Below are 16,848 nucleotides of genomic sequence, written 5' to 3'. Positions count from 1 at the left end.
AAAACGGCCCGTTTTTGGAAGACGATTTCACGGCAGGACCGGAAGTGCATGAGGATATTTCAAAATAAAAGCCTAGATAAACGCGTAACATAATGCAAGCCTGAAGAAAAAACACAAAAAAGCGTAGAGATGTTATTTGAATAAAAACATGACATTTTTATGTTATCATAGTTTATTGTGGAGATGTGAGCTTTATTACGTTATTGTGTGTTTTATTGATGGAACATAAAAAATATTTTTGTATTTTACCATATTTTATGAAAGTACTCTGATATGCTACTAAAAATAAACTTATTTTAGAGTGTACTAAATAAAGCATACAGAAGTCACACTTCTAATAAAGTGAGATCATAGTACACTTTAAAACAGTATACTAACAATTAATTTCCAAAAAATATACTTTCCATAAGTACACTGAATTGCCACTCTAAGTATGTCACATTTAATACACTTAAAAAAAATAAACTTCTATACAATTTAAAATACATTAACAACAAAGTACACTTTTAAAAAGTACATTTAAATAATAATTTGATTACTGGTAAATTAGTATACTTACTTTTTGGACTCTTAAGTTGAACTTAATTACATCTTTTTTGAAGTATACTTTTAAAAAGTACATATTAAGTACTCTTTAAATAAAGCACAACAAGTAGAAGCATACTTGTTTCATACTTCACGTACTTCAATCATATTTCTAATACACTAAAGTATACTACTTTTTTACCTGGGCAATTAAACATCTCAATATATTAAGTATCTTTTTACATTTTTCAAAAACCTTATCTATGTGCACTTCCCAGGATAGTTTTTCATCAAACCATACTCCTAAGAATTTTAATTGCTTTACTCTCTCTAGATCTTTGTTCTGCCCCGAATATGTTTAATATGTTTAAAAGACATTTAAAAACTACTTTGAAATGTTAATATACCGTTCTCTATTTTATATGTATTTGCGGTGCTTTTATGTTGAAAATCTTCCGAACCGGAAGTAGGAAGTAAAGACGCAAACAATAGAAAAGCGTGTGTGCAGAGTTGGTGAATAGGTTGGATTTGGAGCGGCGCGGAAAACAAAACATAAACTATATCGGATTTGGAAAAGGCGGATTTTGGCATAAACTGGTATGTGAATGGTTCTGGTGGAAATGGAGGTAGAAATTGAGGAATGTATTGGATTTAGAAGGGTGGACGCCAGTGGGGAGAGGAAGAGGACGTTTGATTTGTTTGACTAAAGAGCATCATTGGACTGTTGTAGCAAAAGTTTTACCCGAAAACAAGGGTTTTTTTGGGAACAAGCTGTATAAAGAATCTTTATTCCTCTGGAGTTTGTGCGGCCAATGAGGTACGGTTTTATTGTTTTGCTTGTCTTTATTCATGTAAACCATTATATTCTAATTCGGATTTCTGTTTCCTCTTAGTTCTGACGGCATTTTAAGGGCATTTTCTAAGACATGTAAAGACATGTTGTCCGCAATAATGGTCTGTTGAAACCAAAAGAACGACGTTGAGCCTTGATTAACCCGGGAGGAGTAACAGCCAGAACTCACGCCTGCTTCGGGCTGGAGAAGTGCAGAGAGGAGCGGAGGTTGCAGCTGCTGCAGAGCCGACAACGAGCAGCTCGTTAAGGGGTGACGTCGCTCTATAGCATCGGGGAAAGGCCGACTGCACGCAGGAATTAGCCAAACCAGAAGCAGATGTTGTCCGAGAGTGCAGCGGGCTTAATTTGCCACCAAGTAACACGTTTAAATTAAGTTAAATGTGAAGAGGTGAATTAACCTTGCTAAGCTTTAAGGGACTCAATAAGTGCTTGAAGGGTAACATGCTGCAGTATACATACAAGTCAGGTGTACACATGTTAAAAGTTAAACTCAAGTTAAGAAAAATATATACATTTTGTTTTATCTCATTCAAGGAAGTTGATTCCAGCTAACTTAAGACAGATACGAGTGTTTTTTGTTTGTTGGTTTTATTACGGGTAACCAAGGTACCGAAAAGGGAAGTTTTGTGATTTGGTTTTACATGGAAATAGTTTCTGTCTTGTAATAGTTGAAAGATTTATTATTCAGATTAAGGTGTTTGTAACTGCACAACTAAGTTGATCTTTAACTAGAGAAATTATTTAAGTTTATGAACACATTTAAAGGGTATGTGTTTAAATTAGGCTAAATCTACATACTTCTAATGTAAAGATAATTAAGCTAAAGTTAAACAATAAACCCCAAAGGATCTAAACAAAATGGACAATGACATGGCCATGCAGGAAGACTGTGACACTGAAGCTGTGAAGTTGCAACAAGAAGGAAATCATAAAGAGGTGACCACAAGTGAAGCTTTTTCAGCAGAAGGCTTTAGGAAAAGTGCAAGACAGAAAAAACTCAATGAAAAGGGTCAAGTGCTGCGTGAAGAAAAGATGAACAGACTTCATTCTCGTTTCAAGCTCAGTTATGACAAATAGAAAACTGCTGCTAAACAAGCCAAAAGAGCTCTTGATGCATCTATAAAAACAAGTTTGCACAGAAGCTGGTTCTTTGTGCACTTCAACAACTTCCCAAAGTTCCAAACAGTCAAGTAGTGCACATTCAAGCCACTCAAGTAAGCTGTCTGTCAAAAGGCAAGAAGCAGCAGCAGAACTGGCTGCCATGGAAGCAAGCTTCCTGATTGGCTTACAGCAAGATGGAATAGGAAAGTTATTCAGATTGAAGAGGAGTGTGGTTAATTTCCAACATTTAGTAACTTTGTTGACTTTGTCACAAGAGAGGCAAAAATAGCATGTAACCCAGTGACGTCGCTACATGCGCTTAAAGCAAATGCTTCAGAGAAAACAAAGCTCATCAAGGCTAGCAGTGTTGGGGCAAACGCATTTGCAAGCAGCACAGAAGAGAAAACAGAAACAAACAAATGTTTGATCACAGAATTCAGACGTCAAAATTTCATGGAAAAGACAATCACTGAAAGAGTGAAGTTTGTAAAAATTAAAGGGACTGTGTTTTAGATGTCTCTGCTATGGACATCAATCCAAGAAAAGAGAAGTATCTGCAACACCTGCAAGAAAAAACACCCAATATGTCTACATGAAGAATGAGACAAGGAAGACAAAAAAAAATAAGGAAGGTGATAAAAGGCAGAGGGAGTATAACGAACTAGAAGAGATTAAAGAAGGCAAATAAATCAAAGAACAAGATCAAGAAACATCAAGTGAGGCAATCTCAAACCATGTGATCCAAGATGATAAGAGCAAACTTACATCCACAATGATTCCAGTTTGGTTATCCACTGTAAAGGCAGTGGATACTGTTGGACTGAACATTAAATCAGTTAATTCTAATTCCATTGCTTTTTGTCTAACTGTCTACCCAAGGCTTTTTCTCTCCCTCTTCCCCATTTCCCAACAAGATGTTAAAGTGCTCTGTGCTGGATGATCTTCAATATGACCCTGTAAATTAGCCCAATAGTTTAGAGATAACTGAATTCTTCTCAATGTCAGGAAGTGTGAACAACAACAACTCTTAAAGCATCACGTGACTTTTGGCACAAATTTAACGCAGCAGGGGTGGCCTTGTTTCGTAGTGGAGCAGAGGCTGTTTTGTGCGAGCGGAGACTATTTTGTACTGGGGGAAAACTTATAAATGATATTTTGAGTGCAGGGTTGGCGGACAGTTTGCAAAACAATTTATATTTGTGTGCAACACCTTTTTTGTGTACAACCTTTTGGCTGGAAACTATCTCCATAACTCTTGCTGCAGCATTTTGGATCAGCTGAAGACTTTGAACTGCATTTCAACCAGTAAACTAATGTTTAAACCAGGGGTGTCAAACGTATGGCCCGCCGAACGATTTAGTCTGGCCCGGTGGCTAAATGCATTATCATTATCATTTCCATCTTACTAATTTTAACTGACACATCAATGTCTTTTCTTGTTGTAGCCTCCTTTGCAGCCTTATCTGCCATTTTATTTCCTTTAACTCACATATGTGCTGGTACCCACAAAAATATGACTGTAATGTCCATCATTTGAATTCTGTGTAATGTTTGCTGGATTTCTATCAAAATATCTGGTCTACTGTTTGAGTGTTTTATCAGTAAACTGATTAGTGATGAAGATGAATCTGAACAAATAATCACTCTCAGAGGTCTTATTTCTTCTACCCATTGCACTGCAAACAGAATTGCTAGCATTTGTCCTGTGTATACTCATATATTATCACTTGTCCTCTTTCCCACTGTAATATGAAACTCTGGAACAATAAAAGATACTCCTATCTTGTTATCTAAACTTTTTTGATGCCTCTGTGTAGATCTGAATGAAACTGTAGTAAATATTAATATATTCCTGTATTGTATTTGAATTTAAAACAAACCCCCTGACCTTATTTCCCTTTCGCAATAGTGTTAGATCTACTTTAAATTCAGGTAGTATCCAAGGTGGTACTGCTGGACTGAACATTAAATCAGTTATTTCTAATTCCATTGCTTTTTGTCTAACTGTCTACCCAAAGCTTTTTCTCTCCCTCTTCTCCATTTCCCAACAAGATGTTAAAGTGCTCTGTGCTGGATGATCTTCACTATGACCCTGTAAATTAGCCCAATAGTTTAGAGATAACTGAATTCTTCTCAATGTCGGGAAGTCTGAACAACAACTCTTAATGCATCACGTGACTTTTGGCACAAATTTACCGCAGCGTGGGTGGGATTGTTTCTTAGTCGAGCAGAGGCTGTTTTGTATGTGCAGAGACCATTTTGTACTGGAGGAAAACTTATAAATGATATTTTGAGTGCAAGGTTGGCGGACAGTTTGCAAAACAATTTATTTTGTGTGAAACACATCTTTTTGTGTGCAAAACAAGTTTTATTTGTGTGCAACACCTTTTCTGTTTACAACCTTTTGGCAGGAAACTATCTCCATAACTCTTGCTGCAGCATTTTGGATCAGCTGAAGACTTTGAACTGCATTTCAACCAGTAAACTAATGTTTAAACCAGGGGTATCAAACGTACGGCCCGCCGAACGATTTGGTCCGGCCCGGTGGCCAAATGCAATATCATTATTCAACGGCTGTATCTCCTTGCTGCATCAACCGATCTGCACCTGATTTCACTGCCGAACGGGTTCGTGTGAATTGCCCGGTGGACGTGCGCGTAAAATGCGTGACAGCTTCTGCGGTGGCTGGCGGCAGGCGGTGCGCATACCCCAGCGGTGCTTGGCTGCGAGGGCCGCTCATCGCCGCTTGCGGCTTTAATTAGGCCCGAGCAGCGAAGCGCTGCGAAGGCCTATTGTATCTGTGTTGTTTAATTATTAGGCCCGAGCAGCGAAGCGCTGCGAAGGCCTATTGTTTCTGTGTTGTTTCTTATTATTATTAGGCCCGAGCAGCGAAGCGCTGCGAAGGCCTATTGTTTCTGTGTTGTTTCTTATTATTAGGCCCGAGCAGCGAAGCGCTGCGAAGGCCTATTGTATCTGTAGTGTTAATTAGGCCCGAGCAGCGAAGCGCTGCGAAGGCCTATTGTATCTGTGTTGTTTAATTATTATTATTATTAATCTGCCACCCCAAAGAGGGGCCTTTTTGGGGGCTTTATCATACTCAAAAACTCACCAAACTTGGCGGATGCAAGAAGACTGTTTAAAAATTTTGTATTTTAAGGTCGTCACAAAAATCAAAACAAAAATGCCTCAACGGCGCCACCTAGCAATTTTCAAAAGACCCTTTGCTATTCACTTACTTCATCGTAGAGACATGAAATTTGGTACAGTGGTAGAGCTCACCAAGACGCTCAGAATTTACAATTAATGTCATAGTGAAAATATCACAGGAAGTCGGCCATTTTAGATTGAAGGTCTGATTTTGACCTCAATTTTGACGTTTACAGCATTGGTACTTGATCGAACTCCTCCTAGGGATTTCGAGCGAGCGGCTTGAAACTCGGTCAGTCTGATCATAAGGCATGGCCAATTAAAAGTTATCAAAACGGTGAGTTTTTGAGCATGTTGAAGGGGCGTTAGCAGGGGTCAAAGTTCACCTACTCGCCACAAAACATAAAACTGTTATATCTCCTACACAGAAACACACAGAGGCACCAAACTTTCTGTGATTGATCATCATCGGGTCTTCTACAATATCCAATGGTCAAATGATGACCTTGCTTAGGCCACGCCCCCTGACAACAGGAAGTGTCATGTTTTGTTGTAAGCGGTCGCTATGTTACCCCTTTAAGCTAATCAACATGAAACTGTGTCCACAGACAGAACACATGTTGATGTGTTGTGGATTTCAGGCCCAACTGGATTCGATGGAGCAGGGGGGCGTGGCGGCGTGGCATATTCACCTCAAACGCTGCTGTCATACGTTTGGCTCTGAATTCCACAGTTTTGGGCCAAGCTGCTTAAAACTCATTTGGATGCATCCTTATCCACCCCCCAACAGGAATCCATAACAAACTTTAGTGTGCAGGACTTAGTTTCTCCATAGCGCCACCAAGCAATTTTCAAAGGACCCTTTGCTATTCACTTAGTTCATCGTAGAGTAATGAAATTTTGTACAGTTGTAGATCTCAGCAAGACGCTCAGAATTTACAATTAATGTCATAGTGCAAGTATCACAGGAAGTAAGCCATTTTAGATTGAAATCTGAATTTTGACACCATGTTGACATGGTATCAAATACCATCATCATCAAGTTTGATCATATTTGATCAAACTTGTCCAGCAGGGGGCAGCAAGAGACCACAAATAAACCCCAAAGGAATTTCTCTTGGTAAGTAACTGATCTTAACTCTTTGGTTTCCTTATATATTTAAGTTGAACAGATATACAAATCCTGCTTGAAAACTGACAAACTTACTCTTGTTCAATACATTTCAGTTTTTATTTATATAGCGCCAAATCATGAAACATGTCATCAGGGGTGTACTGGGACAAAAAAAATCGGCCCTGGCATTTTGGATTAGACTGGCCCACCACATTTTGTTGTGTACTGAATGTGTATACCAACTGTACAATACCTTGAGGTCAGGTTAATGGAAATTAGTGAGAGTGGACACTTAAAATACTTCTAAAATCTTAATTTATTAACACGGTAAAATGTAAACTCCATCACAGCACAGCAACTATTCTTAGATCAGAGAGAGAGAGAGAGAAAGAGAGGTGTCAGGGTCAATCACACATATTATCACGTTACATCATTATAAGAAGTTATTGTAAGTTGCTCATCAGATCTATTTAGTTTTCCAGATACTGTAGGGTAACATTGGACTAATGTGCACTCACTGTGTAAAAAAGGATGCCAATGACAAAATGAAACAGAGAAAGGCCTCACTTATCATGGAAAGAAAGAAAATATATAATAACATAATATAAATTTTGATTTACTCAGTCATTTGTAATAAGTATTTTATTTATCTAATTTCCTAATTTTTGATCATATTTTCTTTAAAATCGCAGACTTTTTGCTATTTTTCATGTAAATCCTTGGTTGTACTTCATAGCGAAGCCGGTGAGGCCGCAGCAAGCTTGGCCTCCCCTGGGATTGTGCAATCCCATGTTAACTGCGCTGACTTCCATTCTGTGAATGCATCTTCCTGTCTCTAGATCATAAATTCAATTGTTCAAACAGTTATGAACAGATTTTCCACAATTTAATATATGTGGATTACGAATTGTGTTTTGGTCATCAAACTGTGTGCAGATAACATGTTTTCGTGGTGCTGGCTGATCATAAACAGCAAAGAACTGGTTGTAGGTGAGGTCGGCAGTTCCTTGGCCGCTAGGCAGGGGGCGCTCAAGGTGCACCGCTCGTGATCCCCAAATAGTAGAGTCAAAACAAGTTATGGATGTATTATTAGCGAGTTTTGCTAAACAAGTAAAGCACTAAAAAGACTCTAAACATACATCTGGAACAGGACTGATCAAGGAAGGCTTTCCTCCCTGGCAGTGAGCTCCACTGAGACTGAGAGACTTTTAAAACTGAAGAAGATAAAGAGAACTTTTACCGGAAAATGATGATATTTTTGTTCAGAAAGAGAGCCGCAGGGACTTAAATTATAAGTAGAGGTAAGACAGCGATACTTATTCATGTTTTGTTTTTGTGATAAAATGTGCGTAATGTGGGTTATAGTTTTAGAATGTGTTACAAATGCAGAAATCCATCATAACTCATAAACTGTTACAGTCAAATGACAAATAATTTATTTTTATTTTTTCATCAAATAATCAATATTTTTCCATGTCTCTTGGTGAATTAATTTGGCTCAATCAGTCTCCTTCAGCACTTTGCAACGAGTCTACTCTGTAGAGTGTATATATTTGTAAATCTGACTCTGATGACGTCAGTACCTCACCAGCTATGAACCCTACCGCACGTCACTGATTACAACCACCACCACCACCACCATAATCTGCCTTGACCGACTGGGGGTTACAAAAGGGAGAGAAGAGACACAACAAGACAGACAAAAAAGCACAGAAGCACACATTGATCCAGTAATCTGTTTTACATTAGATGGTAATAACAGGTGATCTGTCTTCCCTGAATGATGTCACAGCTAACAGAACGCCAGACCAGGTGTACCTACTATGAAGAAAAAATAGAAAAAACAAAAAGTTAAAAGTTGAAATGACAACAGTCATGCAAAATTGAAGAACAATAGACCCTGATGTCCTCCAGCAGCCTAAGCCTATAGCAGCATAACTATAGAGGTAGCTCAAGGTAACATGAACCACTCTAACTATAAGCTTTGTCAAAAAGGAAAGTCCCAAGAGCCAGCTTCTAGTGGAGGAGTTCAAGTATCTTGGGGTCTTGTTCACGAATGAGGGGAAGATGGAGCGGGAGATCGACAGGCGGATTGGTGTGACGTCTGCTGTGAAGCGGGCGCTGTACCGATCCGTTGTGGTGAAGAGAGAGCTGAGCCAAAAGGCCAAGCTCTCGATTTACCAGTCGATCTATGTTCGTACCCTCATCGATGGTCACGAGCTTTGGGTCGTGACCGAAAGAACGAGATCCCGGATACAAGCGGCCAAAATGAGTATTCTCCATAGTGTGTCTGGGCTCTCCCTTAGAGATAGGGTGAGGAGCTCAGTCATCCGGGGAGGACTCAGAGTACAGCCGCTGCTCCTTCACATTGAGAGGAGCCAGTTGAGGTGGCTCGGGCATCTGGTTAGGATGCCTCCTGGACGCATCCCTGGTGAGGTGTTCTGGGCACGTCCCTCCGGGAGGAGGCCCAGGGGAAGACCCAGGACACGCTGGAGAGACTTTGCTGGCCTGGGAACGCTTTGGGATTCCCCCGGAGGAAGTGGCCCAAGTGGCTGGGGAGAGGAAGGTCTGGGCCTCCCTCTTGAAGCTGCTACACCCGCGACCTGACCCCGGATAAGCGGAAGACGATGGATGGATGGAAAAAGGAAAGTTTTAGGATTAGTCTTAAAAGTAGACAGGGTGTCTGCGTCACGGACCAAAACTGGGAGTTGGTTCCACTGGAGAGGAGCATGATAGCTAAAGGATCTGCCTACCATTCTGGTTTTACAGACTTTAGGAACCACCAGCAGACCTGCTTTCTGAGAGTGAAGTGGTCTGTTAGAAATTACTGAAGTTTGTACACAACATACACATGTGGAATATTGCTAACGTGTTACTTTAGCAATATTCCAATTGCTAAAGTGTTACTTTTACATTATTACTTTTGGGTGTGTATCCACCAATTTAACTGTCAAACTTTCATAAAAGCTGTCTTAATGCAAGAAATGAAACCCTTAAACACATGAAATAATTAACTTTAAATAACTAAAAAGGTTTTGTTAACTTTTCACATGAAGCTGGATTAACAGCTAGTAAGATACCTTTGATTAAATTTGTATACTAGTGTTTAAACCAGGGGTGTCAAATGTACGGCCTGCGGGCCGGATCTGGCCCACCAAACGATTTAGTCCGGCCCGGTGGCCAAATGCATTTTCATTATTCAACGGCTGTGTCTCCTCGGTGCATCGACCGATCTGCACCATATTTTTTGTGAGTCGTGGGGGAGCGCTGCCCAACGCATACGTGTGTTTTGCATGGTAGATGGGTGAGGAAAATGCATGACAGCTTCTGCGGTGGCTGGCGGCGGGAGGTGCGCGTACCCTAGCGGTGGCCCATAGGCCAGAGCGGCGCTTGGCTGCGAGGGCCGATCATCACCGCTTGCGGTTTTAATTATTAGGCCCGAGCAGCGAAGCGCTGCGAAGGCCTATTGTTTCTGTGTTGTTTCTTATTATTATTATTATTATTTTTATTCTGCCCCCCTAAAGAGGGGCCTTTTTGGGGGCTTTATCATATTCAAAAACTCACCAAACTTTGCAGATGCATGGTGACTGTTTAAAAATTTTGTATTTTAAGGTCGTCACAAAAATCTAAAGAAAAATGCCTCAACGGCGCCACCTAGAAATTTTCAAAGGACCCTTTGCTATTCACTTACTTCATCGTAGATTAATGAAATTTTGTACAGTTGTAGATCTAAGCAAGACGCTCAGAATTTACAATAAACATCATAGTGCAAATATCACAGGAAGTCGGCCATTTTAGATTGAAGGTCGTAATTTTACCTCATTTTTGACGTTTACAGCATTGGTATTTGATCGAACTCGTCCTAGGGATTTCGAGCGAGCGGCTTGAAACTCGGTCAGTCTGATCATAAGGCATGGCCAATTAAAAGTTATCAAAACGGTGAGTTTTTGAGCATGTTGAAGGGGCGTTAGCAGGGGTCAAAGTTCACCTACTCGCCACAAAACAGAAAACTGTTATATCTCCTACACAGAAACACACAGAGGCACCAAACTTTCTGTAATTGATCATCATCGGGTCTTTTACAATATCCAATGGTCAAATGATGACATCACTTAGGCCACGCCCCCTGACAACAGGAAAAACTATTATATCTCCTACACAGAAACACACAGAGGCACCAAACTTTCTGTGATTGATCATCATCGGGTCTTCTACAATATCCAATGGTCAAATGATGACATCACTTAGGCCACGCCCCCTGACAATAGGAAAAACTGTTATATCTCCTACACAGAAACACACAGAGGCACCAAACTTTCTGTGATTGATCATCATCGGGTCTTCTACAATATCCAATAGTCAAATGATGACATCACTTAGGCCACGCCCCCTGACAACAGGAAAAACTGCTATATCTCCTACACAGAAACACACAGAGGCACCAAACTTTCTGTGATTGATCATCATCGGGTCTTCTACAGTATCCAATGGTCAAATGATGACATCACTTAGGCCACGCCCCCTGACAACAGGAAAAACTGTTTTATCTCCTACACAGAAACACACAGAGGCAACAAACTTTCTGTGATTGATCATCATCGGGTCTTCTACAATATCCAATAGTCAAATGATGACATCACTTAGGCCACGCCCCCTGACAACAGGAAAAACTGCTATATCTCCTACACAGAAACACACAGAGGCACCAAACTTTCTGTGATTGATCATCATCGGGTCTTCTACAGTATCCAATGGTCAAATGATGACATCACTTAGGCCACGCCCCCTGACAACAGGAAAAACTGTTTTATCTCCTACACAGAAACACACAGAGGCACCAAACTTTCTGTGATTGATCATCATCGGGTCTTCTACAATATCCAATGGACAAATGATGACATCACTTAGGCCACGCCCCCTGACAACAGGAAAAACTGCTATATCTCCTACACAGAAACACACAGAGGCACCAAACTTTCTGTGATTGATCATCATCGGGTCTTCTACAATATCCAATGGTCAAATGATGACATCACTTAGGCCACGCCCCCTGACAACAGGAAAAACTGCTATATCTCCTACACAGAAACACACAGAGGCACCAAACTTTCTGTGATTGATCATCATCGGGTCTTCTACAATATCCAATGGTCAAATGATGACATCATTTAGGCCACGCCCCCTGACAACAGGAAGTGTCATGTTTTATTGTTAGCAGTCGCTATGTTACCCCTCTGAGCTAATCAACATGAAACTGTGTCCACAGACATGTTGCTGTGTTGTGGATTCCAAGCCCAACTGGATTCCATGTAGCAGTGCGGCATGGTGGCGTGGCGAAGTCACCTGAAACGCCGCTGCCATATGTCCAGACTTCCATAGGGTATTGACATATTTATTAAAAGGTAACTTAAAATTACCTTAAAAGGACAACATTTTTAAAAGTCAAAAGGCTTATTTGATGCTTTGAGAACATCTCTTCTATTCGGCTACAAAATCAACTGGATTCGATGGAGCAGGGCGGCGTAGTGGCGTGGCAAAGTCACCTGAAACGCCGCTGCCATATGTCCAGACTTCCATAGGATATTGATAAATTTAATAAAAAGTAACTTAAAATTACCTTAAAAGGACAACATTTTTAAAAGTCAAAAGGCTTATTTAATGCTTTGAGAACATCTCTTCTATTCGGCTACAAAACCAACCAAAACAGGATGATCTTTTAAGCTATAAGACCATTTTAAGATGTCAATACATAGATTTTAAGCTGGTGGGTCGCCACTGCCTCCGGTGGCCAAATGCATCGCTGCATCAACTGATCTGCACCAGTTTAATCTCGTCATGGCAAAATTATTTTTTCTCTTCATGTGTGGCCCTAATACTCCATCGTAAGAACACCGCTGTCGTTACCGCGGGTCCTGGGAAAAAAAAAAAACGCTGCTCCTGGGGGGAATTTTTGATTATGCTCACGCATAGATGTGTAAAACTTCACATTGCAATTCAGACAGGCGCAGACTGAACCGTGCAGTTCATTTTAAAGAGGCAGTTTTGGCGCATATTCCGATAGAAAAGGGCTGCGGGGAGCCTAAGTGTGTTGTCGTGGGCGTGTTTACCCGCTGCAGGTAACCGCTGTGAAACAATCAGAAAGATTTCCCTGATTAATAACATCTTTATGGCGCTCATCTTTATTGTTACTATGTGCTGCTTTACATATATATATATATATATATATATATATATATATATATATATATATATATATATATATATATATATATATATATATATATATATATATATATATGGTAACTTTACTGAATTTGCAGCTTAAGAAGATTGGGTTTGACAAACAACACCAACTGTCCCCTCAATCCAGTGCACACAATACCACAACAGACCTCATCACGCTCTACAGTACATCAAGAAAACTAAATCAACTAAAACAAGTTCACTAAAACAAGTTCATGTGCATTTCATGCACATGAAATGAAGTTAATCCATATTTGTGTGTCAGGGTGTCTAAGCATTCTCCAGAATTTGACATCTCAGCAGAGCCTGTAATAATTATAGAAAGTAACATTATAGTTGTTCTGCCTTTTGTTAAGACAGCAAGGAATTCATGTTGTGAATACATTACATAAATAGGATAATAATTCTTAGTCAGAGGAAATCCAAGGCAAAAACAGTTAGAAAAGTTTTGGGTTCATATTTAATCAGAGTGAGACATCACAACTTTGTTAGATCTCTATGTGAATTACGTGAGATAGTGAGTGCTCTCACCTTAAAAAAAGATCTTTGACGTATTTTGCTCCGGTTAAAAGCTGCTTTTCAGCGATGAAGCTAGGGAAACTGCTAATGTTGGAGTTGAATTTGTTCTACACGCTTCTGCCTTGGAAAAATATTTGTCTTTTTACAAAAAGAATGTTTAAAGCCAGATTTGGGAACAAAGGTTATTCAGAGAATGCAAGAAAAGGAAGCTTTTGTGGGGAACTTTTGTCCTAGCTGTCTAGCTGCATATGGCCCCAGGACAGCACAATAGTTTTCTTGAAGTTTAATTTTGGAGAAGTAGAAACAAGTATTAATTTCAAAAGGTAGGTAAAAAAGGAAAAAAGTTTTTACAAAATCTTAAAATGTTGGATAGTCGTTATTTCCATCTTGCTGTGAAAATTGGTGAAATATTATCATTTTTAATGCTTAGATATAAAATCGCAAGGCCATTACTAAAATTGCCTTTTGTTGAAAATGTTTTTTGGCATGCCATACTTTATATTTATAGGTAGCCTAGATGTGCATAATAAAAGAGTGGAACTAAAACCTGGTCTAAAATTATTATGGAGCTTTAACTTGCTAAGAGTAATACTGTTAGATGATTATATCTTTAAAATGAGATAACTGTCTCAAAAAATGTGATAGTTTATTTGGTCTGAAGAGATGATGCAATTCAATGTTATTTATATAGCGACAATTCATGAAATATGTCATCTCAAGGCACTTTACAACGTCAAAATCAATCAGATTATACAGATTGGGTCAGATTATACACATTGGTCAAAAAATTCCTATATAAGGGAACCAGTTCATTGCATCAAAGTCTTGACAAGTAGCATTCTCTCTTGAAGAAGCGTAGAGCCACAGGGAGAGTCGTCTGCATTGTCCATGGCTTTGCAGCAATCCTACCTACTGAGCAAGCATGAAGCGACAGCAGGAAAAAAAACTCCCCATTAACGGGAAGGAAAAACCTCCAGCAGAACCGGGCTCAGTATGAACGGTCATCTGCCTCGACAGACTGGGGGTTACAGAAGACAGAGCAGAGACACAACAAGACAGACAAAAAAGCACAGAAGTTCTACATTAGATGGTAGTAGCGGGTGATCTGTCTTCCCTGGATGAAGCCACAGCTAACAGAACGCCAGACCAGGTGTGCCTACTATGAAGAAAAAAGAAAAATCAAAAAGTTAAAAGCTGAAATTACAACAGTCATTCAAAATTGAAGAACAATAGACCCTGATGTCCTGCAGTAGCCTAAACCTATAGCAGCATAACTATAGAGGTAGCTCAGGGTAACATGAGCCACTCTAACTATAAGCTTTTTAAAAAAGGAAAGTCCCAAGGGCCAGCTTCTAGTGGAGAAGTTCAAGTATCTTGGGGTCTTGTTCACGAATGAGGGGAAGATGGAGCGGGAGATCGACAGGCGGATTGGTGCGGCGTCTGCTGTGAAGCGGGCGCTATACCGGTCCGTTGTGGTGAATCTGCACCAGATTTTTTGTGAGTCGTGGGGGAGCGCTGCCGAACACGTTCGTGTAAATCGCCCAGTGGACGGGCGGGCAAAATGCGTGACAGCATCTGCGGTGGCGGGCGGCCGGCGGTGCGCAAATCCCAGCGGTGGCCAAGGCCGGAGCGGCGCTTTGCTGCGAGGGCCGCTCATCACCGCTTGCGGTTTTAATTATTATTATTATTCTGCCCCCCTAAAGAGGGGCCTTTTTGGGGGCCTTACCATTTTCAAAAACTCACCAAACTTTGCAGATGCATGGTGACTGTTTAAAAATTTTGTATTTTAAGGTCGTCACAAAAATCAAAAGAAAAATGCCTCAACGGCGCCACCTATAAATTTTCAAAGGACCCTTTGCTATTCACTTACTTCATCGTAGAGACATGAGATTTGGTACAGTGGTAGAGCTCACCAAGACGCTCAGAATTTACAATTAATGTCATAGTGCAAATATCACAGGAAGTCGGCCATTTTAGATTGAAGGTCTGATTTTGACCTGATTTTTGACGTTTACAGCATTGGTATTTGATCGAACTCCTCCTAGGGATTTTGAGCGAGCGGCTTGAAACTCGGTCAGTCTGATCATAAGGCATGGCCAATTAAAAGTTATCAAAACGGTGAGTTTTTGAGCATGCTGAAGGGGCGTTGGCAGGGGTCAAAGTTCATCAACTCGCCATGAAACACAAAACTGTTATATTTCATACACAAAAACTCACAGAGCCACCAAACTTTCAGTAGTTGATCACCACTAGGTCTTCTTTAATATCCAATGGTCAAATGATGACATTGCTTAGGCCACGCCCCCTGACAACAGGAAGTGTCATGTTTTGTTGTAAGCGGTCGCTATTTTACCCCTCTGAGCTAATCAACATGAAACTGTGTCAAGAGACAGAAGACATATTGGTGTGTTGTGGATTCCAGACATATTGGTGTGTTGTGGATTCTAGCCCCAAGTGGATTCCATGGAGCAGGGCGGCGTGGTGGCGTGGGGAAGTCACATCAAACCATATATTTTTAATCTTTTGACAGCATTATTTGCTCAAACCTGTCCACCAGGTGGCAGCAAGAGACCACAAATAAACCACAAACCAAGTTGTCTTGTTCAGTAAGGCAAGGCAAGGCAAATTTATTTATATAGCACAATTCAGTACAAAGACAATGCAAAGTGCTTTACATGATTAAAATATAGCAAAATAAAACAGAATAAAAGCAAGTAGGTAGGAATAAAATGTAGATAGAAAAAAGAACAAAAAAGTGGTGATTCAGTTAACTAGAACAGTTGAAGGCAATCCTAAACAAATGTGTTTTTAATCTTGATTTAAAGGAACTCAGGCTTTCCGCACCTTTACAATTTTCTGGAAGTTTGTTCCAGATCAGTGGAGCATAGGAACTAAATGCTGCTTCTCCTTGTTTAGTTCTGGTTCTAGGTATGCAGAGTAGGCTAGAGCCAGAAGACCTTAATGGTCTGGATGGTTAATACACTGATAACAAGTCTGATGTATTTAGGTGCTAAGCCATTCAGGGATTTATAGACGAACAGAAGTTTTTAAAGTCTATTCTCTGATATACAGGGAGCCATGGAAGGACTTTAGAACTGGGGTGATGTGCTCTACTTTCTTAGTCTTAGTGAGGACGCGGGCAGCAGCGTTCTGGATCAGCTGCAGCTGTCTGATCCACTTTTTAGGCAGGCCTGTAAAAACACCGTTGCACCGTTGCAAATATAAACGCATGGGTTAGTTTTTCCAGATCCTGCTGAGACATTAGTCCTTTAATCCTGGAAATGTTTTTCAGGTGATAGAAAGCTGACCTTGTAACTTTCTTTAGATGCTTTTGGAGGTTCAGGTC

At 40.2% G+C, this 16,848-nt stretch overlaps 1 long non-coding RNA gene across 1 annotated transcript; it reads left to right on the top strand.

The window, feature by feature from the left end:
• Nucleotides 1–937: 937 nt before the first annotated feature.
• On the top strand, nt 938–3,185 carry LOC118559522. Its single transcript, XR_004928909.1, has 2 exons — nt 938–1,342; nt 1,419–3,185. It is a non-coding gene; the product is annotated as an uncharacterized LOC118559522 (long non-coding RNA).
• Nucleotides 3,186–16,848: the final 13,663 nt, after the last annotated feature.

The sequence above is a fragment of the Fundulus heteroclitus genome, unplaced genomic scaffold (assembly GCF_011125445.2).
Source record: "Fundulus heteroclitus isolate FHET01 unplaced genomic scaffold, MU-UCD_Fhet_4.1 scaffold_305, whole genome shotgun sequence".
In the NCBI taxonomy this organism is placed as follows: Eukaryota; Metazoa; Chordata; class Actinopteri; order Cyprinodontiformes; family Fundulidae; genus Fundulus; species Fundulus heteroclitus.
Note: the sequence above shows the minus strand (reverse complement) of the source record. Positions and strands in the feature narration are given on the sequence as shown.